Raw genomic sequence first — 11,581 nt, 5'->3', positions numbered from 1 at the left:
TACAAATAACAAACAAAAAAAGTCCAAAGAAAAAGTCTATACAACACGAAAAAACAAACAAACAGAGGTGTGGGAGAGCCTTCCTCTCCCAACTGTTGCCAAACTCACTTCCTGCTTGCACTCTAGCGCCCTCAGGGTGGTATGGACGTAAGCGAAAGATGCTGTGAACAGACGGCTATTTAAAGAAAGCCCACTGCCTGGGACTTCCTCCTTGACACATGTCTTGGTGTGTCGTTTCAGAAGGAGAAAATACATTGGACAAACAGACCCTGTCCTGACAAATGGGCATTTAAACAAACTAAACATTTCAAACATAAAACTAAACAAAACAACAACCAAAGTGAAGTGCCTCCTGTCTCCACATTCAATTACATTGGAGCTGGACACACTACCTTTTCCTGCTTACCTGTACCTTAGCTGCCACGTTGGTTGCTAAAAGAGGAGGACTCAGCGTGGGCAATGGGCCACGCACGGCAATAAGCCACTGGGCCAACGCAAACCCTTCCCCACTCAAAGAAAGTCCTCTGGACACGTTCTATGGGAAATGTGCAACACATTTTGCGGCAGCAAAACAATTTGTTGGCACTTTCCTTCTCTGTGTGTTGCTGTCAAGAGGCAGCCAAAAATAAAACCAGCCTCTGGACTGCCCCCTGGACCAGGCTGTCATTTGCCACAGAGAAGGCAAAATGAAGGAAATAGATTGGGGGGTCTATTTTCTAAGGATGAATGAATAAAATAAAAAAAGAATAAAAAAAAATCTCAGCTGTGGCAGGGGACGTGTATTAGTTAAACCAATCCAGGAGAAGCAAAGCTTACAGCACCTGGTATTCCCAGGCGGTCTCCCATCCAAGTACTAACCAGGCCCAACCCTGCTTAGCTTCCGAGATCAGACGAGATCGGGCGCGCTTTTTTTTTTTTTTTTTTGTTATCAAAAAGTACAAATATAATATTTACATAAGTCATATTTCATACCTAACATTCTCAAACTTCTGCATATTAAGTCAACTTAGCATTTAAAGCATAGACTTTGAATTTAAACCCTCTTACCTCACTAAAAAGCTTACACAAAATCATTTCTTTTCAAAATGTTAAACTTAACCCTTCTTTTGTACTTATAAATCCACTTTCTTCTACAAATGCTCGTTCAAATTCATCTTTGCTTAGGTATTTCCACATTGTAAACACATTCTTTCTAACAACACCCTTGAAAACATCAATCACATCCACTTTCTTTCTATCAAAGTATGCCATATTCCTCCTCAGCCATATTGCATACCTTGCATTACTCAAAATTAAATTCCATAAATTCACCTTCTTATCTTTATAATTTGTACTTTCACCAAATAAAAACAGCTTTTTCCACTCATCCCCTGCTACCTCTTTTACCATTCTTTTATCAGTTTTTTCATTTTTGCATGGAACTCCTCAAGCTCCTTGCACTCTAAGAAAATATGCATCAGAGTTTCTAGCTCTGTCTCACACATGTCACATTCTCTACTCACATTTTTGTTTATTTGATGAATAACCTCCTTCGTGTATATTCTATCGTGTCTCAGTTTGAAGTCCAAATTCTCACAGTCCAATCCGTTATATTTTACATTTAAATTTCTCCATATTGTATTTTCTTCCATGCCCGGAAAAACTCTCGACCACACCTCCTCTGATGCAGGCATTTTAATTTCCTTTTTCACCATTATTTTGTATATCGTTTTCACATTTACCTCCCACAAAAACTTTTTTCTCTCATTTTCCACAATATACATTTCCGGCATTCCCCAATATCCCACTTTGGCAGTTTCTCTTTCAATCCCTTCTACCCACTTTTCAGGCAGGCTTTTTTAATATTTTCACATTCACTATCCACTTTTGCTTTCTCAATTCCATCATCCCACCCCACCACAGAATCGTATATCAGCCCTATTCGGTAAGAAACCTTTCACATATTCATATGCCAAGTCTTTTACTTTCCTTACCCCCGCTCTCATGAATAGTCTGTTATAGAGCATTTTCCCTCCCCTCCTTATTCTTGGGTTCAGGAATATTGGCTGATTGTGTACTTGGTTTATGTTTTCACATTCATAATTTACATTCACCACAAACTCAGCCCATGCAGTAAACACTTCTTGATAAAATAAAGGCAGCTTTTCAATCATTGGTTTTTTAACACCATGAACACTCCTTCACCACATCCTCCACCTTCATTTAAATATTTTCTCATATACCCCTTCCATCCATATTCTACTTTGCCACATAAATACTTTTTATTGTTTTAACTCTTATTACGTTCCTTTTAGCATTTACATCTATCAACCTCAAACCGCCCTCACTGTAATCTGCTATTAATGTTTTTGCTGATATTTTCACTCCTTTCCCACCCCACACAAAAGTATTCACAGCCTCTTTTATTCCGTTTAACACCCAGTCTGGTAACTCAATTGCTCCCATCACATAATTACATTTCGTTAACAATAAAGAATTAACCACTACCACCTTGCCTCTTAGCCTTAATTCTCTTAGTCTCCAAAATTGTAATACTTGTTTAATTTTGTTTAGCACTCCTGACCATGTTGCATCTCTTGCCTCTTTTGCATTCTCTCCTATATTTACCCCTAGAATTTTTATAAAGTCTTTGGTTATTTTAAATGGAACATCTGCCCCTTCAACCAACTCTCCTCCTGTACTCATTATTTCAGATTTTTCTACATTTATTTTTGCACCTGACGCTTTCCCATATTTTTCTATCTGTTTCCTAATTTTATTTATACTCTCTATATCCCTAACTGTAAAGGTAGTGTCATCTGCATATTGATGTATTACACTCAATCCTCCATTTGGTATTTGGATACCTTTTATCTCTTCATCTTTTTTGATGAGAGTCGCCAGCTGCTCGGCTGTTATTGAATATAATAATGCTGACAGTGGACAACCTTGCCTAACTGACCTCTCTAACGGAAAGGGGTCAGTTAATATCCCATTAACTTTTACACAGCTTTTAGCATTCTCATATATTACTTTTATCCACTTTTGCATCCTATCCCCAAACCCAAATTTCGCCATTGTCTGTTCTATAAAGCTGTGTTCCACCCTGTCAAACGCTTTATTTAAGTCTATAGATAAAGTCAGTCCCCTTTTCCATCTTTCCCCATCCCTTCCACTACATCCCTTATTGTGCAAATTGTATCTGTGATGTCTCTTCCCTTTATACTATAAGCTTGGCTTGGCGATACTATTGTCCCAACAACCTCTTTTATCCTATTTGCCAATACTTTTGTCAGTATTTTATAATCAGTATTTAAAAGAGTTAATGGTCTATAATTTTCTAGCTTCATTGGACTTCCTTTCTTTTTATATAATATTGTGATTACCCCTAGTATGGGCTGAAATATGTGCCACCAGAAACTGAATTTGAACCATTTATATTTGAATTTGAATGGCTAAACTTGAATAATTGCATTGAAAAACTGAATTTGAATCACATCATTTGAAATTGTATTGTTTAATTAAAATTGAATTTATTCAAAAACTGAATCTGAATTGTATCATTTGAAATTGAATTTATTCGTTTGGAACTGAAGTCCAATAAAATTTGATCCTCACTGAAAATTAAACTCTCTATATATCTTCACATTCACTTCTCACAATTCAGATTCAGTTCTCAAATTCAATTTCAAGTTACTGAGACAGACATCCGGGTAGTTGGAGGATGAAGGAAGAGCAATCGAGCGCAGATCGATAGATAGCGTTCATTGGCGCACAGGACTCCTCTTGGGCCAATCAGCACCAATGTTTTGGAGCACAGTACGTTACCCGCCATGAAACTATGGAATTACGATTGTGTCAATAATAATGAATGTAACTTTATAAAACTGAACGTAACTTTTTCAGAAACTATCAAAAATATTCCATTACAAAAGAAGAAAAACACAATTAAAATGAAAAAAAAAAATGAACTCAGTCGCATCGAATTTAACAGGCTCTTCAAATATGCTTCATTTTTTGTTAATGTTTTTCAAAGATTCGCTTTCGCAAATCGTGGATTCTGAATACATTGCCACAGATTTCGCTTACGCTTCGCAGTTTTTCGTTTGCTGTTTTGAGACAAACCTCTCGTGGGGGTGGGCTTAACAGTGATCTACTCTGATTGGATAGTGAGCTTTTGATGGACAGGTGCTCTCTGACCCGGATGTACAGACGTCACTCAGTGGCGCGCATATTAGAAAGCTCTCGCGGTGATTTGTAGTTATGCAATACGTCAGTGCTTTGTTGTATTACTTACTAACAATATCTAAATAATATTTGACCTATAATTATATAATTTAATATTATATGAGACCTTCGATCGTCTAATAATCGTCTTCGATCAGTCTGTAAAGATGAGCTCTCAGGAGAGACACGGAGCGGCATCATCTTCCTCCTCCTCCTCTTGTCCTTCAAGGCAGCTTGAAGTAAGTTCAGTGTTACTGAAGTAACCAATAACATCGATAAAACTTTTATTCATGTAACGTTACAGTGTGCAACAGTTCTGGCTTTATTTTGCAAATTTATTGTTGTATTGTAAATGCATGCTAAATAAAATGTTGCTGTTTTGTCATTGTCATGACTGCAAAACTTTTTTTCTTTCTCTCTCTCCGCTTCCGCCCTGGAACCTCCTCCTCTTGACTGCTCAGGCTCTCCGTCTCTCTCCACTCCCCAATTCTCTCTTCTCCACTCCATGTGCCCCTTCTATCTTCTTCTCCAGTCGCTGCACCTTCCTGTGCTTCACTCTCCACCTCCTCGTCCACCTCGTACAGATCTAACTCCTCATCCATCTCCGCCAGTGTTTCACACACACACAGTCCAGGTCGCATATTACACATACTGCAGTTCACCTCCTTACATTCTCTTGCGTAATGTCCCTGCTTGTCACATTTAAAGCATCTGAAGCTTGGGCAGTCTCTCACAATGTGACCTGGCTGAATGCACAAACGACAGACTTTCACTTGCCTGTCGTGTATTACCCTAAAGTGCTCCGTCCCTCCCAATGTCTCAAACTTTGTGGAATACGGCAGCGATTTTACCTCCTCATTAAATTTCACTTTTAAAAACCTTGTCCCGTCGGCGATATCTGTCCCCGGCCACATTCTCCTCTTTACTCTTGAGACTGCTTTAACTCCCCAATCCGACAGCTTTCTCAGTATCTCCTCATCCATTATATATGTTGGCAGACCAAGGAACGAGACCGCCATCTCCATGCAGTCCACCTCTTTCGCCATCACCCGACTTTTCTTTATCCTCAGTCCATCCAGTAACTTCTCCTTTCCTTTTTCCTCTTCCATTGTCAACTCATTCTTTTGGTGTTTTGTATCTACACCCGATCACGACTCCACATTCTTCTCTCACTTTCTTCAGCAACTCCATCATCGTTATTCTATCTTCTCCTTCAATTTCCACCAGGACTGTGAGCTTACTTTCATACTTCCTTCCTCTTTGATCCAGTTCTCCTTCCTTTTCTCTCATACTCCTTTTTTCCAGGCCTCTTCCCGCCTCCATTTTGTCACCCAGTGCTCAGCACGTAAAGTATTTATCCCCAAACAGCATGCGCTATTCTCCATATTTCTTGTACATAGCAAATAATCAATTCTTGTTTTACATATAAAATGCCCCACTATTTGTTTCCTTGAATAAACCTTTTTCCCTCCATTTCTTTCCCTCCATACATCAATTAATTTATTTTCTCTCATCAATTCGTTTAATTCTTTCCTTCCTGTGTCCGATTTAAAAACCATCCCCTCTGCCATGTCTTTGCTGAAAACTGTGTTAAAATCCCCCATCATTATCATTTCCTTATATTTTTTTATTACACTCCTTAAACAATTAAAAAATTCTTTCTTTTCTTTCTCTTCTGTTGGTGCGTGTACATTCACTAAAATTAATTCACGTCCTTCATAATTTACTTCCACAGCCATGCATTTGCCCATCTTATCTTTGTACACCACTTTGGTTGTATTAAAAACATCTTTTCTCATTAAAAGCGCCACCCCTCTTCCAAGCCTACCATCCCCATTATTATATAAAATATCTCCTTCCCATTTCTTTTTGTATACCATCATCACACTCTCTTTCCAATTTGTTTCTTGTAAAACAATGACATCTTCACCTCTACATTTTTCTTTCACTCTTTCAAATTTTCCCATGTCCGTCAGTCCCCTTGCATTAAAAGTAACACAACTTAAAACCATTAAAAGAAATACAAATAAATACCTAAAAACCATTATTCTCCATTTTCTCCCTCCAGGTCCTTTAACACTTCATATCTGTTTGCCTGTTCACCTTGGCTTCTTTTCATAGTCTTTTTTCTTACATTTTCAAAATTCGGTGTTACCTTCAATGATCTCCTTCTTATTTTTCCTCTCCCCTCCTGTCTTTGTCCAAATTGTCCGTTGTTATTTCCTCTTCACTTTCAGTCTCTTTACTTTGATCCATCCTTCCTTGTCCATCTTTCTCCATGTTATCCCGATAGCTTTTAAAATTGTCTGATATCTCCATTGCTGTCCTTTGTGTGTCCTGCTCCATTGTTTGTTCCTTATTGTTCTCTTTCTCCTTCCTCTCTGTTGCTCGCTCCTTCTTCCATTCCTTTTTGTCGTACATTTTCTTCCTCTTGTCCTTCATCGTTTTGTCTTTCATCCCGTTGTTTCCTTCATGCACCTGTCCGTCCACCCAATGCTCCCTACCTCCTTCCTCTTTCTCCATCCACCACTCACATTTATTTAAAATCTCCTGACACTCCGGGCACCTGACTGCGTTACAGTCTCTTGCTGAAGTGTCCCTTTTCTTCACATTTGTAGCACTTGAAATCTGGGCACTCTTTAAGCAGATGATCCGGGCTCATGCACAGCCTACAGGTCTTCACCTGGTGACTGTGCACCACCCTAAAATACTGCTGCCCTTCTGCGGTTTCCAGCCTTGTGCTGTAGGGCAATGATGCCACTTCTTTAGGGAACCTTACTTTAAGGAACCTCGTTCCATCCTCGATTCCAGTGCCCGGGTAGCATCTTCTTTTAATTTTTGATATGGGGTTGACTCCCATCCCTCCAATTTTCCAATTATTTCTCTATCATCTAGGTAGACGGGCATGTGCATGAAGGAAACAACAAAGTCTCTATTTTGTAGTTTTTTAATTTCACAGTTCACCCCTTTTATATTCAGTCCATCAGTCAATTTCTCACATGTTTCCTCATTTTCCATTGTTAGTTCATATTCATTTCCTTGTCTTGGTCTTAACGCTAGAATTTTCCCATTTCCACATTTATCCACCATTGCTTTGATAATATCTACCGCTCTCACCTCATTAACATTCTCCACATTCACAATCATCGTCGCCTCCTTTAAGTACTTCCGTCCACCGATTTTGTCTTGAACGTCTTGTTTTTTCCCGTGTCCTGCTCGTTGTTGATAATCCAGTCTGGTATCGTTTGCCATTCGTGTTTCTCCAGCCAGTCCAGTGTCGTTTGCCTTTCGTGTTCCTCCATCCAGTCCAGTGTCGTTTGCCATGCGTCTTCCTTCAGCCAGTCCAGTGTCGTTTGTCGATAATCCGTCCATTTTAAGAAAGAAAAAAAATAAAGAAAAGACTAACCACCCTCCAGCTAGCAAAATGCTGCTGTTAGGTGGTTTAAAAACTGTCAAAAAAAAAACAAAAATACAAACTTAAAGTTAGAAAACCTAAAAACAAACACAAAAAAAATAAATAAATAAATAAACCACAAAATGGAGGAGAGCCTTCCTCTCCAACTGCAGCCAACACTTCCAATTGCTCACTAGCTCCCTCTAGCGCTCAGGGTGGTATGGCCGTAGCTGAAAGATGCTGTGAACAGACGGCTATTTAAAGAAAGCCCACTGCCTGGGCCTTCCTCCTTGACACATGTCTTGGTGTGTCGTTTCAGAAGGAGAAAATACATTGGACAAACAGACCCTGTCCTGACAAATGGGCATTTAAACTTACTAAACATTTCAAACAAAAAAATAAACTAAACAAAACAACAACCAAAGTGAAGTGCCTCCTGTCTCCACATTCAATTACATTGGAGCTGGACACACTACCTTTTCCTGCTTACCTGTACCTTAGCTGCCACGTTGCTTGCTAAAAGAGGGAGGACTCAGCGTGAGCAATGGGCCACGCACCGCAAGAAGCCACTGGGCCAACGCAAACCCTTCCCCACTCAAAGAAAGTCCTCTGGACACGTTCGATGGGAAATGTGCAACTCATTTTGCGGCAGCAAAGCACTTTGTTGGCACTTTCCTTCTCTGTGTGTTGCTGTCAAGAGGCAGCCAAAAAATAAAACCAGCCTCTGGACTGCCCCCTGGAGGAGGCAAGAAAAAGGACCAGGCTGTCATTTGCCACAGAGAAGGCAAAACGAAGGAAATAGATTGGGGGGGTGTCTATTTTCTAAGGATGAATGAATAAAATAAAAAAAAAGAATAAAAACAAAAATCTCAGCTGTGGCAGGAGGACGTGTATTAGTTAAACCAATCCAGGAGAAGCAAAAGCTTACAGCACCTGGTATTCCCAGGCGGTCTCCCAGGCGGTCTCCCATCCAAGTACTAACCAGGCCCAACCCTGCTTAGCTTCCGAGCTCGGACGAGATCGGGCGCGCTAAGGGTGATATGGCCGTAAGCCAAAGATGCTGTGAACAGACGGCTATTTAAAGAAAGCCCACTGCCTGGGCCTTCCTCCTTGACACATGTCTTGGTGTGTCGTTTCAGAAGGAGAACATACATTGGACAAACAGACCCTGTCCTGACAAATGGGCTTTTAAACTAACTAAACATTTCAAACCAAAAAAGAAACTAAACAAAACAACAACCAAAGTGAAGTGCCTCCTGTCTCCACATTCAATTACATTGGAGCTGGACACACTACCTTTTCCTGCTTACCTGTACCTTAGCTGCCACGTTGCTTGCTAAAAGAGGGAGGACTCAGCGTGGGCAATGGGCCACGCACGGCAAGAAGCCACTGGGCCAACGCAAACCCTTCCCCACTCAAAGAAAGTCCTCTGGACACGTTCGATGGGAAATGTGCAACTCATTTTGCGGCAGCAAAGCACTTTGTTGGCACTTTCCTTCTCTGTGTGTTGCTGTCAAGAGGCAGCCAAAAAATAAAACCAGCCTCTGGACTGCCCCCTGGAGGAGGCAAGAAAAAGGACCAGGCTGTCATTTGCCACAGAGAAGGCAAAACGAAGGAAATAGATTGGGGGGGTGTCTATTTTCTAAGGATGAATGAATAAAATAAAAAAAAAGAATAAAAACAAAAATGTCAGCTGTGGCAGGAGGACGTGTATTAGTTAAACCAATCCAGGAGAAGCAAAAGCTTACAGCACCTGGTATTCCCAGGCGGTCTCCCATCCAAGTACTAACCAGGCCCAACCCTGCTTAGCTTCCGAGATCGGACGAGATCGGGCGCGCTCAGGGTGGTATGGCCGTAAGCGAAAGATGCTGTGAACAGACGGCTATTTAAAGAAAGCCCACTATGGGCTGAAATATGTGCCACCAGAAACTGAATTTGAACCATTTATATTTGAATTTGAATGGCTAAACTTGAATAATTGCATTGAAAAACTGAATTTGAATCACATCATTTGAAACTGTATTGTTTAATTAAAATTGAATTTATTCAAAAACTGAATCTGAATTGTATCATTTGAAATTGAATTTATTCGTTTGGAACTGAAGTCCAATAAAATTTGATCCTCACTGAAAATTAAACTCTCTATATATCTTCACATTCACTTCTCACAATTCAGATTCAGTTCTCAAATTCAATTTCAAGTTACTGAGACAGACATCCGGGTAGTTGGAGGATGAAGGAAGAGCAATCGAGCGCAGATCGATAGATAGCGTTCATTGGCGCACAGGACTCCTCTTGGGCCAATCAGCAACCCTGCTACCTCTTTTCCCATTCTTTTATCAGTTTTTTCATTTTTGCATGGAACTCCTCAAGCTCCTTGCACTCTAAGAAAATATGCATCAGAGTTTCTAGCTCTGTCTCACACATGTCACATTCTCTACTCACATTTTTGTTTATTTGATGAATAACCTCCTTCGTGTATATTCTATCGTGTCTCAGTTTGAAGTCCAAATTCTCACAGTCCAATCCGTTATATTTTACATTTAAATTTCTCCATATTGTATTTTCTTCCATGCCCGGAAAAACTCTCGACCACACCTCCTCTGATGCAGGCATTTTAATTTCCTTTTTCACCATTATTTTGTATATCGTTTTCACATTTACCTCCCACAAAAACTTTTTTCTCTCATTTTCCACAATATACATTTCCGGCATTCCCCAATATCCCACTTTGGCAGTTTCTCTTTCAATCCCTTCTACCCACTTTTCAGGCAGGCTTTTTTAATATTTTCACATTCACTATCCACTTTTGCTTTCTCAATTCCATCATCCCACCCCACCACAGAATCAGTATATCGCCCTATTCGGTAAGAAACCTTTCACATATTCATATGCCAAGTCTTTTACTTTCCTTACCCCGCTCTCATGAATAGTCTGTTATAGAGCATTTTCCCTCCCTCCTTATTCTTGGGTTCAGGAATATTGGCTGATTGTGTACTTGGTTTATGTTTTCACATTCATAATTTACATTCACCACAAACTCAGCCCATGCAGTAAACACTTCTTGATAAAATAAAGGCAGCTTTTCAATCATTGGTTTTTTAACACCATGAACACTCCTTCACCACATCCTCCACCTTCATTTAAATATTTTCTCATATACCCCTTCCATCCATATTCTACTTTGCCACATAAATACTTTTTATTGTTTTAACTCTTATTACGTTCCTTTTAGCATTTACATCTATCAACCTCAAACCGCCCTCACTGTAATCTGCTATTAATGTTTTTGCTGATATTTTCACTCCTTTCCCACCCCACACAAAAGTATTCACAGCCTCTTTTATTCCGTTTAACACCCAGTCTGGTAACTCAATTGCTCCCATCACATAATTACATTTCGTTAACAATAAAGAATTAACCACTACCACCTTGCCGCTTAGCCTTAATTCTCTTAGTCTCCAAAATTGTAATACTTGTTTAATTTTGTTTAGCACTCCTGACCATGTTGCATCTCTTGCCTCTTTTGCATTCTCTCCTATATTTACCCCTAGAATTTTTATAAAGTCTTTGGTTATTTTAAATGGAACATCTGCCCCTTCAACCAACTCTCCTCCTGTACTCATTATTTCAGATTTTTCTACATTTATTTTTGCACCTGACGCTTTCCCATATTTTTCTATCTGTTTCCTAATTTTATTTATACTCTCTATATCCCTAACTGTAAAGGTAGTGTCATCTGCATATTGATGTATTACACTCAATCCTCCATTTGGTATTTGGATACCTTTTATCTCTTCATCTTTTTTGATGAGAGTCGCCAGCTGCTTCGGCTGTTATTGAATATAATAATGCTGACAGCGGACAACCTTGCCTAACTGACCTCTCTAACGGAAAGGGGTCAGTTAATATCCCATTAACTTTTACACAGCTTTTAGCATTCTCATATATTACTTTTATCCACTTTTGCATCCTATCCCC

At 39.6% G+C, this 11,581-nt stretch overlaps 1 non-coding gene and 1 pseudogene across 1 annotated transcript; both read right to left on the bottom strand.

Annotated features, from left to right (window-relative positions):
- Positions 1 to 8,521: 8,521 nt before the first annotated feature.
- Positions 8,522 to 8,652, bottom strand: LOC127654514 (uncharacterized; annotated as a pseudogene).
- A 689-nt stretch (positions 8,653 to 9,341) lies between these two features.
- LOC127654515 (5S ribosomal RNA) lies at positions 9,342 to 9,460 on the bottom strand. The gene has a single exon (XR_007971949.1). It is a non-coding gene; the product is annotated as a 5S ribosomal RNA (ribosomal RNA).
- Between the last annotated feature and the right edge of the window lie 2,121 nt (positions 9,461 to 11,581).

Source organism: Xyrauchen texanus, chromosome 13, assembly GCF_025860055.1.
Source record: "Xyrauchen texanus isolate HMW12.3.18 chromosome 13, RBS_HiC_50CHRs, whole genome shotgun sequence".
NCBI classification, from domain to species: domain Eukaryota; kingdom Metazoa; phylum Chordata; class Actinopteri; order Cypriniformes; family Catostomidae; genus Xyrauchen; species Xyrauchen texanus.
The sequence above is the reverse complement of the archived record's forward strand: the minus strand, read 5'-3'. Positions and strand labels throughout refer to the sequence as shown.